The sequence below is a fragment of the Oncorhynchus mykiss genome, chromosome 18 (assembly GCF_057628025.1).
Source record: "Oncorhynchus mykiss isolate SJ-2025 chromosome 18, ASM5762802v1, whole genome shotgun sequence".
NCBI classification, from domain to species: Eukaryota; Metazoa; Chordata; class Actinopteri; order Salmoniformes; family Salmonidae; genus Oncorhynchus; species Oncorhynchus mykiss.
In genome coordinates, this window is record NC_143039.1 from 36,092,113 (window position 1) to 36,110,049 (window position 17,937).

The 17,937-nt window shown below is 41.2% G+C and overlaps 1 pseudogene across 1 annotated transcript in view; it reads right to left on the reverse strand.

The window, feature by feature from the left end:
• Window positions 1–17,937, reverse strand: part of LOC110495963 (partitioning defective 3 homolog B-like) — a 194,584-nt pseudogene that overhangs the window by 158,440 nt on the left and 18,207 nt on the right. Inside the window, exon 2 of the transcript XR_016488178.1 lies at window positions 6,885–6,992. The product of XR_016488178.1 is annotated as a partitioning defective 3 homolog B-like (transcript). The remainder of the gene's footprint in view (window positions 1–6,884; window positions 6,993–17,937) is intronic.

Genomic DNA, 17,937 nt, shown 5'->3' on the forward strand with positions numbered 1-17,937 from the left:
CTATGGGACTCCCAATCACGGTCAGATGTGATAAATAATAAAACTTAACTTAGAAATACATTTGACGATAGAGTTCTCCCCCTACCCTCCATATAGGCAAGTCTATTGTCCAGCTACCCAGTGTGGCGAGGTGGGGGGCCACCCCCCCTTCCCTCCCCCATAGGCTAGGTCTGTCTTCTGTGCTCTGCGGCCCATCCCGTGCCCCCTGCCCTCATGCCTTGAACCTTGCGCGCTTTCAGTGGATAAAGCTGGAGAATTGCAAGGCAATTCCATTGTGCACCACTCGGGAGCCATGACCAATATATATATATATATATATATATATATATATATATATATATATATATATATATATATATATATATATATATATATATATATATATATATATATATATATATATATATATATATATATATATATATATATATATATATATATATATATATATATATATATATTGATATATATATATATATATATATATATATAGTCCTGCTAATAGCAGGGTTAATAATATGTCAGTGAGAATAGCCAAGGGACTTTAATATAATTCTAAATTAATAATAAACTGCGTTTAAAAAAATAACAATATTGGAGATTATTTTGTTTTCAAATAACGTAAAATGAGCGAAAAAAAGGCCATTCTTGAACATGGGGTGAGACATTGTTACTAATTTGTAAGTAAAGCCAGTTTCTTATTTAGAATTATTGATTTCTGTTTATAGAGGGAGAGAAACTAAAAACCTACAGTCATCTCATGGGTCTCCCAGTCGAGGCCGGCACGGGTATTGATCCAGCATCTGTAGCAACTCCGCTTGCACTGCTGTGCAGTGTCTTAAACTGTTGCACCACTTAGGTGCTGCACAATGTGACTGGTCAGGAGTGGGCTACAGTACAGTAAGAGAAAAAATAATCTTAAAATAAAATCCTTAGTGTAACAACAGTTAGTAAGTAATACATGCACAATTATCAGTTTCTATTTAGGTTTATGTCACCCATTCACTGTCATTTAGAGACGCAGTAGCCCCAAAAACATAATCAGTGATCTAACTCCCCCTTGCGGTGGTCTGGAGCAATGAAGCGGTGACACAGGGTACCGTACTAAACCACAAATAACTTCTAAGTCCCGCAGCATAATCAAAAAACTTTTAGTGGAAAAACCACTGAAGGTTTTGTATTGAAGTCAACATACTCAGTGGAGGACAGAAGCTAGCTGTGTGTGCTGCTGAGGGTACTATTGACCTTCATTGCAAAACCGTGTGTCTTAATCAATTATGTTGGTGACAAGTCAATATATTTAGCATAGTTTTCTAAAAAAGAACTGTTTTTATGTTTTACTATTTATATTTTAATTAAATTAACTGAGGAAGATTGTCCACCCCTTCCTCCTCTGATGAGCCTCTACTGGTCCATTTAAAAAAATCTATAATTGATGGGAAAACTTTCCAGTAAATTTCCTGAATTTTCCCGGACATTTTCCATGGGAAGTTATATCTGGGAATCTTTGTAATTTTGCTTAAATTCATCAAAAAGTTAGCTTATAACAGTGAACCTTTTTGTGGGATAAACATAAGGCAATTCTAGGTCTTGTGGCATATTTTGGTTAAACTAGCCCCAATTCAACAGATTTTCAACCCTCTGCATGCACAGTGCACTCTTCCATCACATGTACAGCTGATTCTCGAGATATTGCACACTAATGAGATGCTATTGGGCCCACACTACTAGTCTGTCTGAGCTAAGGACTACATGCTTTCTGGTAAGTTGTTTACAATTTTGGGTGGGGTGAATATATTTAATACGACAAACGTTATTTTTTGTTAAACTAGTAAATAGTAGCAAGCAGCAAAGTGTGTTTAAATCATTAACAACTTGGTAGCAAAAACGAACTAGCAAAAATTGTTATCATGTGGGTTTTTAGCTTGCTTGAGCCTGCTAACTGAGGAGTGTTAATTCACATGTTTCCATACATGTTTCCTTTTAAAACATGTATCTTGCAAAGGAGTTGTTTAATCTAACTGCTTAACTATTTATCTGTACATGGAATTTTATTTGTTTTTTTTTACTCATTTTTTTCTACTCATTTTTTCTAATCTTTCCAGGAAAATGCCACAGGCACTATCTGATGTGTGGAGACATTTCACTGCAGCTAATGTAGAAGGAAAAACTGTAGATTTTCAAATACTGTGCCAAATCATGTGAAGAATGCAACAAAGATGTAGAATCATCTGGCCAAGTGCATAAAGATCCCTCAGCGCTCACAACAAGCAACCTCTGACAAAAGTCCCTCTACTTCTATTTGAGGGGAAACTACCTGCCCTCCAGGACACCTACACCACCCGATGTCACAGGAAGGCCATAAAGATCATCAAGGACAACAACCACCCGAGCCACTGCCTGTTCACCCCACTATCATCCAGAAGGCGAGGTCAGTACAGGTGCATCAAAGCAGGGACCGAGATAGAAGCTGTTTTTCAATCTCAAGGCCATCAGACTGTTAAACAGCCACCACTAACATTGAGTGGCTGCTGCCAACATACTGACTCAACTCCAGCCACTTTAATAATGGAAATGTATGTAAAAATGTATCACTAGCCACTTTAAACAATACCACTTAATATATGTTTACATACCCTACATTACTCATCTCATATGTATATGTATATACTGTACTCTATACCATCTACTGCATCTTGCCTATGCCCTTCTGTACCATCACTGATTCTTAAATCTTTATGTACATACTCTTTATCCCTTTACACTTGTGTGTATAAGGTAGTAGTTTTGGAATTGTTAGGTTAGATTACTTGTTGGTTATTACTGCATTATCGGAACTAGAAGCACAAGCATTTCGCTACACTCGCATTAACATCTGCTAACCATGTGTATGTGACAAATAAATTTGATTTAGGGTGAAAATTATGAATCAGCCACCTTATCGATAGCAACAGCTCATGGTCCTCCTGGAATCAGAATTGTATTTGAATCAATGGATGAATGTAGTCAGAGAAATGCTGATGAATGTCTTGCTCAAGTTGTGTATGCAACTGGTTCACCTCTGATGCTCATAGGCAATATGTATTGGAAGAGATTTCTGAATGTTTATCACCTAGCATACACCCCTCCAACCAGACATGCTTTATCTACTCATTCAGAGTTCAACAGAGTCCAACTGAAGGTCAAGCAAATCATAGAGAAAGCAGACTGCATTGCAGTCATCTCTGATGGGTGGTCGAATGTTCGTGGGCAAGGAATAATGAACTACATAATCTCCACCCCTCAACAAGTATTCTACAAGAGCACACACACAAGGGAAAACAGACACACCGGTCTCTACATTGCAGATGAGCTGAAGGCAGTCATCAATGACCTTGGACCACAGAAGGTATTTGCACTGGTGACAGACAATGCTGCGAACATGAAGGCTGCTTGGTCTAAAGTGGAGGATTCCTACCCTCACATCATATGCACGGAATCTGCTCGTCAAGGACATCATGACACTGAAAACAATGGGATACACTCTACACAAGAGCCAAGGAAATGGTTAGGTATGTGAAGGGTCATCAAGTTATAGCAGCAATCTACCTCACCAAGCAAAGTGAGAAGAATAAGAGCACATCACATTCCCAGTGGGTCAGAAGTTTACATACACTCAATTAGTATTTGGTAGCATTGCCTTTAAAATTGTTTAACTTGGGTCAAACATTTTGGGTAGCCTTCCACAAGCTTCCCACAATAAGCTGGGTGACTTTTGGCCCATTCCTCCTGACAGAGCTGAAGTAACGGAGTCAGGTTTGTAGGCCTCCTTGCTCGCACACACTTTTTCAGTTCTGCCCACAAATTTTCTATAGGATTGGGGTCAGGGTTTTGTGATGCCCACTCAAATACCTTGACTTCGTTGTCCTTAAGCCATTTTGCCACAACTTTGAAAGTATGCTTGGGGTCCATTTGGAAGAAACATTTGCGACCAAGCTTTAACTTCCTGATTGATGTCTTGAGATGTTGCTTGAGTGGCTTCTTCCTTGCTGAGCGGCCTTTCAGGTTGTTGATATAGGACTCATTTTTCTGTGGATATAGATACTTTTGTACCCGTTTCCTCCAGCATCTTCACAGGGTCCTTTCCTGTTGTTCTGGGATTGATTTGCACTTGTCGCACCAAAGTACATTAATCTCTAGGATCTCCTTCCTCAACGCTATGATGGCTGTGTTGTCCCATGGTGTTAATACTTGCGTACTATTATTTGTACAGATGAACGTGGTACCTTCAAGAGTTTGGAAATTGCTCCCAAAGATGAACCAGACTTGTGGAGGTCTACACATTTTTTCTGAGGTCTTGGCTTATTTGAAGGTAGGCCTTGAAATATATCCACAGGTACACCTGCAAATTGACTCAAATGATGTCAATTAGCCTATCAGAAGCTTCTAAAGCCATGACATCATTTTATGGAATTATCCAAGCTGTTTAAAGGCACAGTCAACTTAGTGCATGTTAACTTCTGACCCACTGGAATTGTGATACAGTGAATTATAAGTGAAATAATCGGTCTGTAAACAAATATTGGAAAAATGACTTGTCATGCAGAAAGTAGATGTCCTAACTGACTTGCCAAAACTATAGTTTGTTATCAGAAATTGGTGGAGCGGTTGAAAAACGAGTTTTAATGACACCAACTTAAGTGTATGTACACTTCCGACTTCAACTGTATGTTGAAAATGTTTTTGGGAGATGCGATGGATCATTGGGGATCATTCAATATTCCCTGTCTTTTGTTGTTCAGTGAAATCATCCCATGTGAAGAGTCAACTCATTTAATTAAAGTTCAATTTGTAACTAACTATTTTTTTTAATTTCAATTGGAAGGATTGAATCATTTGCAATTATGTATGCTTATAAAGGTACAAGCTTTATGTTTCTGTCTACATATGATATGGTATCCAATGCAAAAAAAAATACATTTACATGGTTTTAATATTAATTTCCATATATTCCTGCGGCAAGTTTCTACCTCCGGATATTCCCCAAAATGTGCAACCCTAATAGCTACAGAGAATTTGTAACGAAACTCCTCTTCGTCTGAGGAAGAGTAGGACCAATATGCAGCATGGAAAATGTCCGTCATAATTTATTGACTGAACGCACAAAAAACAAAATAACAGTGAAATGGAAGAAACGAAACAGTTCTGTAAGGTGACATACACTAAACAGAAAATAACCACCCACAACCTCAATGGGAAAACAGGCTACCTAAGTATGGTTCTCAATCAGAGACAGCGATTGACAGCTGCCTCTGATTGGGAACCATACCAGGCCAAAATCATAGAAATACCCAACATAGGACAAAAACATTGAATGCCCACCCCGACTTACGCCCTGACCAACCTAAAATAGAAACATATAAAAGGAACTAAGGTCAGGACGTGACATAACTCATTGCTCTCTATGGCTGTAACCTGAGTGGCAGGGGCAAACCATGCAGGTACACTACCTTCCCTTTTCCACTGAGAGAGCGTGACTGACGTTCCTCTGTGTGCCTTTTCTCACAGACCAAGGATATCTCTGTTTAAGGCAAGGACACCTGACACGGTCTATGAACGCTGTCACACCAGTGGCAGGCAATTAGAGAGCTGTAAAGTTCATGGTTGACGATAGAGTGGAACCTCGCCAGCCAAACTCTTGATTGTTCCTAGGATGAATCTCACTAGACGCATTAACGGGTTATTTCACCCTGTGGGACCCTGGGTTTGTTTTGATCATGTTCGAGGGATTTTTAGGTCAGTGAGATGTGTCTCACACATAATTGGCCACGAAGAGGCTTCTACTAATTCTACCAATTGAAGCCAAACATAATTTAGACAAGGGTAGCTGGGCAGCCACATATAGTAGGTCCCTGAGTTTTTTTCCATGTGACCTGATCAGGACAAACTCAGGGTCCTATAACCAATGGCAGGGGGAAAACTCACCTGGATGTGGGGCTGCAAATGAAATTCAGTGTAGTCCCAAATAGCACCCCATTTCCTATATAGTTCACTACTTTTCACTTAAGACCTTGTCAAAAGTAGAGCACTTTATAGGGAATGGGATGCAATTTGGGAAGCAGGCCCAGTCAGCCAAGGGCCTGGGGAGACCTGGCAGATTAGAGCCCACCAACGCAGGTGGCTGCCTGGGTGGAAGCTCTAATGGGAAGTCATCCATCCCCACTGCCTGCTTGGCATAACCCTGTCCATCACCGGGCTCCCACCACCGTGCCAGGGAAAAACCAGCTGATAACACTGAGCTGTCAGCCACCCTAATCCCCCATCATTCAGAGGACAAAGGCTGTTGTCCGCCACACAGGCTAGGCGAAACGATGCAGAGCACATCAAACACTGAGTCCCACCTGCACAGGGAGATACTGACCGTTTTAAAAGAGCCCCATAGTACATTTCTAGACAGCTGCTTGCTAGCTGCGGCACATGATACTCATATAGACCACTAACACCTGGCTTTCTGGTGCTTTCAAAGAAAGTGATTAAGAGGTTATTTACAATGTGTCCCGTTGATTTGTAGCCTGGTATATAAACTCTGTCCAGAGAATAAAATGGGAGTTTCAAGTATCTGTATCTATGGCTTGGAAATTATTTTGCAATGAAAACGAGTTTCTATTGGACAAACGCAGGTAAGTCACTCCCCGTTTCGTACCGTTTGCTTCTGTTAGGTTATAAGGGTAAACGGCTTCCGTTTCCAGAGGTAACATTAATGAATATAGCCTAATGTAGGAAAATATGTCGTTGTCAATAATAATTTCAATGGAAAACTAACCGGATTAAAAGGAAGGATGTAAAAAACAAAAGTCAGCCAAAGTAAAACACTTCAATATATTCCAAGAGTCCATTTTGCTTACCTGTTCCAGAATCTTTCGATACCTCTGGTTGGCTTGGTCAATCAACTCCCGAACTGTCCATTCTCCTTTACACGGAACGACCACTGCAGTCGCTCCAAAAGTTAGTGACTTTCATGTTGTCCTTGTCATACGAAAACAAATTTTTTGAAGAACAGCCTCAATTGATCATTTGTATATTCCTCTGTGATTCATTCACATGTGCGAGGCTGCGAAGCGCTTGATACCGCACAAGCCTCAGCTGAAACTGGAGCATAGGTGTCACTGGACGAATATACACTGACAAAATGACTACTACTAATAGTTGCAATTTACGATAAAAAAAAAGCTTTTCTCAATTATCGGTCAAATTAATGAACGGAGTAGCTTTCATTATTTTGTCTGCTGAAATATACCTGTTGATCATTGCACCTGGAAGTTGATCAACATAAATCGGATCAATGATAAGTTTCCACTAGTTACCACAGCCACGAAGTCAAAATTGGCTATAGGCCAATCGTAAAAATGTATGAAAACAAAAATGAAGAATTTAAGGTTAGCAAAGTGGTTAGGTTCATAATCTGATTTTAATCAGATACATTTTTTTAAATGAGCATGGTTTATGACTGGCTGTGGTAACAAGTGACAACCCAATGTTAGGCTGTTGATAAACGTATCAACGATTGCTTCGAATATTTATCTTCTCAAAGGTTCAACTCCCTCGTCTTACCTATTTTAAGCCATTTTCTTTTTAACATGACAATGATTGTAAACGACGTAGAGCCTGTTTACCATAAACCCTGCTTTCATTTTATACCCTACGTTTTAAAAAGTTACAAGTTCAAAGCGCAAACATGCCTACCAAACAACCACGACACTTTGTCAAAGGGTCAATTATGGCGAGTGATTGAGAGCTTATTAATATGCTGATCGTATGCGTGAGCGAGCATTGCAAAATAAATGTATCTTTCAATAATTTCACCCACACTGCTTGTGAGTCTGCGTAGCCAGCAGCTAAAATATAACCTGCAAGTCTCTCTCATCTCATTGTTTTTTAGGAGCATATACCCATGTGGGTGATTGAAAGATGAAATTAGGTCCACACTCAGTTCAGTTGGTGGTGGTAATGCACCTTAAAGTTGGGTGTGAACCGCAATATAAAGTCCAAAGAAAAAAGAAAAAGCCTGAAGGAGGAGAGATTACTAGAAACGTACTCGGTTTACCCTTTTATCTGTGGATTAATTGTCTAGGGAGAACCTTGTGCATTTCAGGTTAAATAACAACCCAATGTTTATATCCCAGGGCAAATTAGCTAGCACCAGCAAGCTAGCTAGCTAAATTGCCATAAATGTTTAATGCTTTTCGACCTGTCCCCAAATAATATAGTTTGGTTCAGTGTTTGTTTTGATATTTCAACCTGCATGTCCTGATCGCATCTGGTGGCGTGACAAAATCAACATGTGTGCAATGGCACGAGCGGTGTGGTCAGCATTCCAACACACAGCCATGGCCTAAAAAAAACATATTCAAGCCTCAGCTGTAGCCTAAGAGACTTGTTGATAAGAAATATATTTTAGTTTAGGTTATTAAATTAATTTCTCAAGCCGGCCAACCATGCTAATATGAAATCCCTGAAAATGTCTGTTTAATTTGATGAGGTAGAACATTATTATTTAAAATCTTAAATTCTGTTTTTCTTCAACTTCTAACTGCTAAGTAGGAAATGTTGCCATATGGTTTCCACCTATCCAATCCCCTGGTTTGCAGTCATTTTGGATCTCAGAAATAGTCCACTCTCTCACCCCATTTACAGTGCAACCACAACCCACTACCCTCATCTCTCCTATCACATCCACTCAACTCATCCCCTCCTCCCATTCCTGACAAGATCCCATAATATCCCACCTGTCTCTCTTCTCAAAGGAATCGTATAATGATTCTGCCATCTCATTACTACTGTAAACATCTGGTAAATTGCTTTTACATTTTAAATGGCATATTAATGCACATAGACAGACTCCACCTCCTCTTATCCTGGTTGTTACCTTTTTTTCTAAAGTGAATTTCTTTGGCCACATCTACCCCAAAAGCAGAAACTGATGGATTCATATAGAATGCGTCCCAAATGGCACCCCATTCAGGGAATAGGATGCCATTTGGGACGCAGTCATAATCACAACAATCAATTACGAATTCTGACATTGTAATCCCCCTCTAGATATCCCTACTGTGAACTGAACAATGCCTCCTTCCCTCTGCTCATCTCATCAGTGCAGCAATCAACAAGGTATGAGAGAGAGAGAGAGAGAGAGAGAGAGAGAGAGAGAGAGAGAGAGAGAGAGAGAGAGAGAGAGAGAGAGAGAGAGAGAGAGAGAGAGAGAGAGAGAGAGAGAGAGAGAGAGAGAGAGAGAGAGAGAGAGAGAGAGAGAGAGAGAGAGAGAGAGAGAGAGAGAGAGAGAGAGAGAGAGAGAGAGAGAGAGAGAGAGAGAGAGAGAGAGAGAGAGAGAGAGAGAGAGAGAGAAATGTAGCCCAGGCCAAACTAGCCAATCCTGCATTGTGTCCTGCCCTCCTCCTCTCTGGTGGGCTGTTTATCCCACAATAATAATTAATGCTGGATTACACAGAGTTACACCTAGCATTTGCATCGCCATTGCGGAGATATATGATTCAATTTATGTTTTCCCCCACAATGTGATTGTAGTAGGAGGTGGACTAACTGTATAGTACTGTGGGACCTTGGTTTTTGTGCACAGACTTGGCAGTGGTCAAACCCATTCAACTTGCATGAAATGAGTGTCATTGTAGGGGCACTATTGTGTTGTGGTATTGTCAATGTCCACACTGGAGCAGTGGCAGGTGAAGGATGAAAGCCATTACACAGACATGTGTGCTTCATTGTGGTCATGCATTAAGACTCAACACAAAAGAAATAACTACATTATTTGTCTCAGTGAGAGCGGTTCAGTCGAAACTGTGGCACACACACTAATCTTGCTCTTCTTTCCTTTATCTCTATCATCAATCAATCAAATGTATTTTACATCAGCAGTTGTCACAAAATGCTTATACAGACACCAAGCCTAAAACCCCAAAGAGCAAGCAATGCAGAGAAGCACAGTGGCTAGGAAAAACCTACTAGAAAGGTAGGAACCTAGGATGAAACCTCGAGAGGAACCAGGAGCTTTAGTATCCCTCAATTATGTGTGCTACTTACTATAGCATTTTGTAGTATAGTATATCATACCATGCAGTACAGGGATGGGCAACTTGCGGCCCGTGGCCCCCCTTTTTTTAGCACATGGATACATTTTTGGAACTCAGTCTGAGAGTTAGAATAGTAGAATACACGAGGTGCAATTTAGAAATTTGGTTATGCATCAGCAGTTTTTCTCTTGTTATGTCAGTCACTGACAGTCACTCAATTAGTCAGCTAACATTTTGTAGATTGGTAAATTCGTCTAGCCAGCTATCTAAACTTGTAATCATGGTCGAGTTACCGACCGGGGGCCCTAATTGATTTTGTTAGGCACTCTCACTGCAAACATTTCTCTCCACCCTGTTGCAAAATGTATATAATTCCAGGAAAGGAACTCTAAATTCTAATATTTTTCTCTAAAACTATCAGGAGGGAGGCTCTTTGACTGGATGTGGTTACGCAGATCCATGAGCCACTGCGACCCCTCATGATGAGTTAAGATTTTCTGTGACCCCCACCCCAATCAAAGTTGCCCATATCTGCTACAGTAAATATTACAGTATTATCCAGAAGAAGAAAAAAAACACTGTATTAAATATTACAGTAATGTCCACAAAAACACCACAGTCCGCAGAAACACTGCAGTTTTTTAATTATAGTAAATACTACAGCATTTAATTTGCAGATACCCTGCTCATACCCCTCCCCCATATTCCAATTTGTGTCACACATAACTGAGAAACCTACATGCCAAGTATATACCATATATTGTGTTCCCTGCAAGTTATAGAAAAGAGCAGAAGCCCGGAACTACCCGTTCAGACCCCAGTCCTACCTATAGGTTCTGGAAAATGTACTATTTCGGTATTTATTACGTAGGATTCATCAAGGAGAAAGCCTACACTTTTATGTCAAAGACAATAAAGCAAAAGCACTGTAGTAAATACTACAGTAATGTCTGCAAAAATAATACAGTAAATGCTATAGTATACCACAGTCTGCAAAAACCCTACAGTATACACTACATTATACTACAATTTGCAGAAAACACAACATTTATTACTATAGTATATACCACAGTTGTCACGACTTCCTCCGAAGTTGGCTCCCCTGCCTGTTCGGGCAGTGCTCGGCGGTCGTCGTCACCGTCCTACTAGCCGCCTCCGATCCCTTTTTCGTTTGTCTGTTTGTTTTGTCTTATTAGTTTCACCTGTGTTTCTGTTGTTTGGTTTAATTAGCTTCCCTATATTTAGTAGGTAGACCCGCCCTTGTTTTGTGCGGGATTGTCTTTATGTTACGTGTGTGCATTTTAGGTAGTGGTGGATTTTCTTTTCTTTAACTTGGCACCCTGTGGTTTTTTGGGTTGTCTCGTTGTGTGTCCCACACCCTGTATTTGTTGGGCTTATTATTTTGTTTTGCCTGAGTAAAGCACTTAACCTCAGTGGAACTCTCTCTGCGTCTGATTCCTGCACCCACCTACTCCTGCGTGACAACAGTTTCCTTCTTATTACAGTGTTTTTAAGGGAAAGGAAATGGAAAGGGGGATACTTAGTCAGTTGTACAACTGAATGCCTTCAACTAAAATGTCTCTTCCACATTTAACCCAACCCATCTGAATCAAAAATTGTATTTTTTCATGTGGGGAGGCTCGAAACAGCATGTCCTGGACAAGGTAGCAAATCCGATGAACAGGTCAGGGTTCCATAGCCGGTAGAACAGCAGAAACTGGATCGGCAGCACAACCAGGTGAACTGGGGACGTGGACAGCCAAGATTCGTCAAGTCAGGTCCTGAGGCTCAGGTCCTCTGGGAGGGGAGACAGAGAGAGAGATTTCACTTTTGTTGATTATTTATTTCACTTGCTTTGGCAATGTAAACATATGTTTCCCATGCCAATAAAACCCATTGAATTGAATTGAGAATGTGAGAGAGAGTAGAATTAGAGGGAGCATACTTAAGATCACACAGAACACCAGGTAAGAACAGGAGAATTACACCGGATAGGGTCAGTCTGTCCTAACTCCCCGACACATAGACTATTGCAGCATAGATTCTGGGGAATGAAACAGAGGGGGTCGGTGGACACTGTGGCCACCTCCAAAGTTACACACGGACAGGGACAACTAGGTAGGATATAATCTCACCCACTTTGCCAAAGCACAGCCCCCACCAATGGGATATCAACAGTCCACTAACTGACTACCCTGAGACAAGGTTGAGTATAGCCCACAAAGATCTCCCCACCGCACAAGCCTGATGGGGTGCAAAACCAGACAGGAAGATCACATCAGTGACTCAAGCCATTCAATTTGAGTATAGCTGGCATGACATGATGCACCCTGACCCTCCTAGGGACTGCATGGGTAAGTGCAAGCAAGCCAGTCACTCAGCCCCGGTAATAGGGTCAGAGGCAGAGAATACCAGTGGAGAGAGGGGAGGCGGCCGGGCAGAGACAGCAAGGGTGGTTCGTCACTCCAGTGCCTTGCCATTCACCTTCGCACCCCTTGGCTAGACTACACTCAATCACAGGACCTACTAAAGAGATGAGTCGTCAGTAAAGACTTAAAGGTCGAGATTCAGATTCAGAAAACCTTAATGTCCTCAGAGAGGCAATTAATCTTGCAGCAATCAATAAACATATCACATATAAAAATAAATAGCTACGGATATTTGCCAGCAAATAGGCAGGGTAAGTGCAGTTTCATAGTGCAAGTGGTAAGTTCAATTAGTCCAACGTTTTGTTAAGTTGCAGAATTACATTCGGAATAAAAGAGTACTTGGCCCTATTTTTTTTAACCCTTAGGTAGTCTGTACCTGCATTCAGAGGGAAGGAGCTGGAATTCAGGGTGGTGTGGATGGGTAGAGTCAACCACTATTTTATTCTCCTTATGAAGGGCTCTGGCCAGGTTAGAGAGATGACAGTTCTTGCTGTTGCTGCCCCATGATTTTTCCGCAAGTTCTGACTATCTTGCCCAACCTATTTTCCTGCGCAACCTTGATATTCCCAAACCAGCAGGTCAAGCAGTAGGACAGAATGCTCTCAATGAATCATTTGTAATAGAGAACCATGATGGTTAGATCAACATTAAAAAAGTGCAGTTTCTGTAGGAAATACAGTCTCTGTTGGCTTTTCTTAAATAGTGTCAGTCCACTGATCCCAGGACAGCTTGAGGTCAATGACTAGCCAAGTTATTTGTACTCCTCCACAATTTCAATGGGCTCACCTTTTATCAGTGGTGGTGTGTGCATGGTAGTGTTCCTTCGAAAGTCAATCACCATGTCTTTTGTTTTTTAAGTGCTTAATTTTAGATGGGATGACACACCGTCATGTCTGAGTCTCTCACATGGATCGGCAGACCATTACATAAAAATGGAGCTCTATGGAAGAAGGCCCTGCCGCCAGCGGTTTGCTTAGACGTTCTAGGAACAATAAGGAGGCCTGTGTCTTGTGACCGTAGAGTATGTGTAGGTCTGTACGGCAGAACCAAATCAGAAGGTAAGCAGGAGCATGTCGACGTCGTAGATGCTACAAGAGGTAAGTGGGAGTCGATACATCCTGATTGAAACGCTGAACAAAGTATAACGTCCTCCACCCACAGTTCCTTTGTTTTCAATATGGATCCTTATTTTGCACACAATATCTACCTTTAGAAGGGGAAGAACAATAGAAAGCACATTCATAAGGTCCTTCTTCCTGTTGACTCTTTGGTCTCCGATGTCACTTCCCTTTTGATCAGCCAGTGTAGCTATTTGCTGAACCACCTGTCCCACTGGTCTGATAGGTAGAGGTAAAACAATACCGTATGTGTTGGGCAATATGCTCAGCACAAAATAGTTCCCAATGTCATCCATCCCTACAGAGAATGCGAAAGAAGGTTTGTGGGTTGTGTGTGTGTGTGCATTTGGGATTTTATTAACTTCTGCTATATTACACAGTAAAAATCGCAGGATGTTTTTGTGTCCAACTTTCTTGGAGTGCAATTTTGAGGGTAGTTGTCGCGGTCAATAATGTCGTTGATTTGCTTTCAGATTTAGATCAGTGGCAGGTTTTTAAAGAGCAAAATCGACTGGTACTCAGCAGTCGTGCCACCACCTCCGCGTTTTAGCTCAATGTGGGATCAGGTTTTGTCAATAGCCGTCCTCCTGCTTACAATAACAGGCTAGAACAGTAACATGGATTACTCACAGAGCCCCACAGAGGGACCGTCGTGTGTGTGTGTGTGTGTGTGTGTGTGTGTGTGTGTGTGTGTGTGTGAAACATATCCACATCCTTTTATCTCAAGGGTTTCGTCATCCTCCTTTTAACAACTGGCAGATTTAGATCCAATCCATTTGATCTGTCGTCACTGTTATTAGAGGTTAAGCATACAGTATGTGTGCCGATAAATCAAAGGATGGATGTATTGTTTTTCCAGGGATACTCTCACTCCATAAATGTTATGGGAGACAAGGCCGCGGGAATCAGGATGTAACACACACACACACTCACAGTGAGAGAGCTGCACACACACACACACAAACACACGGAGAGCTGTGCAAATAGAGGGAGCGCCAGGTCTTCTGTTTTCATTTTCAGCTCAGGATTCGGCAGGCAACTAGCAATGTTTTAACAACCCCAATTCAATTTCAGCTGGTAACCAAACAACGGCGGGATTATGTGTCAGAACCGCCTCGGGACATCTCTTGAACTCCCAATGTTGTGGTGGAGACAAGGTAGATAGAAACAGGGCAATGTAACGGCACATTTCATGTGCTTGTGTCATTGATAATTCATTCATGTGTTAATGTAAGTTTTAAGTATAGTCCATAATGGCCCAAAGTTGTCCCTAACTGCAAATTAAGGACCTTTAGCTTGTATATGAATAGTCCCCAATCTTGACCTTAACTAATAAGGGGGTAGGAGAATATGTCAACCAAGACCAATGGTTAGGGTCTACCTACCAAATGTCAGCCGCTTAACACTGTCTGTGATCTAAAGAGTGTGTGTATAGGTGCTTGCATGCACGTGCGTGTGTGTGTGTGTGTGTGTGTGTGTGTCTATCTGTGCGTGTGTGCATGTGAGTGTGTCTTTTTTGTCAGGGCACCAGGGTGATCATGTATCAAGAGGCGGATTTGTGGGTAGATGGCTGAACTAACGTTGACATGAATGGAGTACAGTATTCTCTCTCTCAACTCATAACTATTCTCTCCAGGCCCAAAACCTCCATGTTGAAAAAACAGATGTAACCATTCTCATCCTCCACATCCTGAAGGAAGGCTGTTGTGTGGGTTGCCATAATTAGAGACTATTTTCAGCGTGTTTATGGACTAGGGTTTGAGTTGAGGACAATGTGAAACAGAGCCAAAAGCACAACCTTTGAGTACAAGGCCAGTTGCATATCAGAACCAGTCAATATATGGGGATGCGTCCCAAATGCACCCTATTTCCTATTCCCTATTCCTACTCCTATTCCCTATGGAACCTGGTCAAGTAGTGCAGTGCAGATGTGTGATCTTAGTTTAACCAGTACTGTTGCAGCAAAAAAAAATCCTGCAGCAACAGGATTTGAATGTTTAGTCCGTTCACACTTTTCCACCGATGTAATGTAACGTTCCGCCGATGTAATCTGTGGTTTGGCTATTAGCTCGCCAAAATTAGGGTATATTAGTGCTACACTGTTAATATAACTGTGTGTTACTGCAGGTTTTTAGTGAATTTATGTCAATCCTGCGGCGCAGGAGAATTCTCGGCAAAAACAGTGTCAAATTAAGATCCTACACCTGTATGTAGGGAATGGGGTGTCATTTGAGATGCAGTCACGGCTAAATCACCCGTGAGAAGGCCAAATGAGTTGGCTCTTACTCTTACAGCGACTCTAAATCTTGATATTTTTAGACAGAGGAAAAGTCAGCTGAACTTAATGACAAATGTTTGTCTTGGTCATTTTGTGCAGCTATTCAGAGAGGATTACAATTGTTGGAAGGCTCCATAACAAGCTTTGTACAGAACACTCAACATCAGCTTTTTGTAGCAAGTAGCCAATGTGATGTTGGAATGTGTCTGTTACACAAGCAGAGGAGTAATGTTTCCAGAAAATGGTTTTGTGGTGGGATCACTACAAGCGAGATTCTACGAAGAAACCAAACCATTGTGTTATATCACCAGGAAAAGGGAAAAAAATGGAACATGCAGATCTAAGATATATGTAAATACTATTACATGTAAAACTTCTGAGTTTTACAAACTTTCCTGTCTATTCCCTATTTGTGTTTGTATTTACTATGGATCCAAGGCAGTAGCTAATCATCCTGGGGTCCATCAAAAGGAAGGCAGTTATATACAACTAAAAACATTTCATTACATTTCACAACAGATTTCACAACATATTAGGTGTGTGCCCTCAGGCCACTACTATACTACCACATATCTACAACACAAAATCCATGTGTACGTGCGTGTAGGGTGCATATGTTATCATGTGTGTGTGTATGTGTGTGTCTGTGTGTGTGTCTCTTAATTACGAGGATGTAATTAAGTGTCCTCATCGTTTCCTATGAGGAAACTATAAAAGAAAATAGGTGTTTTTTGGATGATTTGGCCAGGAGCTTTTCTTTACCATGTGTTACGGATACAAGTATCCTGTGTGTATTTCTTTTCTCTCCTTCCTCCCCTCCTCACAGGTGGCAATCATCATTCCACAATCAGTCATCAATCAGAAGACACCTGGCTCCTTTTCCCTTACCCTATCACATCCCCTTTCCCTTGGTTTAAAAACCCAGTCAGTTGTTTTCTCTGGAGCTTGATCTCTCTGTCTCTCTCTTTGTATGCAGAGGGCTCTATTTTGTTTTTTGCAACTACATGTCACGTTGTCTGTTATCCTGTGAGTGTTGTTTTGTTGCGGTGATTGACTGTTTGTTTGATGGTGGGAAAAGGGGGTACAAGTCGCCAATGGGCATACACTATCTGGAGGTAAACCCCCCCCCATTACCGTGTTTTAAAAAATAAACCTTGAGTGTCTGTGGTTTTTGTTCTCACTGTTACTTTTTCAATGTTATTTGCGGGTCTCGTTGCCATCCCCCCCTAGACTGCAGAGCCAAAGGGATTTGTAACACCATGTGACCTGACCACAATTTCATGAGGCTTTTGAGCCCGGATATATTCCTTGTCAGTAACATTGTCAGGAAACACACTATACATGTCTACCACAGTAAGACTCATATCTCCATGCAACGGTGGTGAATAGAAGAGCTTAACAAGTGAAGTCTGAGTTTCTCACCCTGTTCCCTATTTTCTATTCACCTCAATGGGTAAATGAGAATCTGTAAAAAGCAGATAGGTACCAGACGCGCGCGCACACACACACACACACACACACGTACGTACACATTCTCTAATGGATCAAATTAGTTCACTGTCACATAAACCTGTTTCTTACTCCTCTCATCCTGTCGTTGTTTTCTCCTTTCTTTTCCTCTTTTTTTGTATTTTACACCTCGGCCTAGCTGCCGCCGGAAAGAGTAAGTGGGTAATTAGTTAAACTACATTCAGATGAGTTGCTTTAATATAAGTTATTTATGCCATGCAATCTCTTTGCGGGAGATCTTTCAAAAAAATACAATTGTGCTTGGAAACCATGGCGACTGCAGCATAACCACATTTTCTGCCTAATCATGCCGAGAGCGACATCAAACATTGATTTGGGCAATTATGTGCTATGTTTACAACAAAAGCAAACAAGGTGGAAACGAAAGAGCGGGGGAACAGAGGGAACTAGCATGCCACTGTCACGCATCTCACTCTTTTAATGAGCCTAAATGGCACCATTTTCCTCGTCATTCGAAACATCCTGCTTGTCTGCAGAGTTGAGCTAAACCTCGAGAGTCATACTATACGTTCACATAT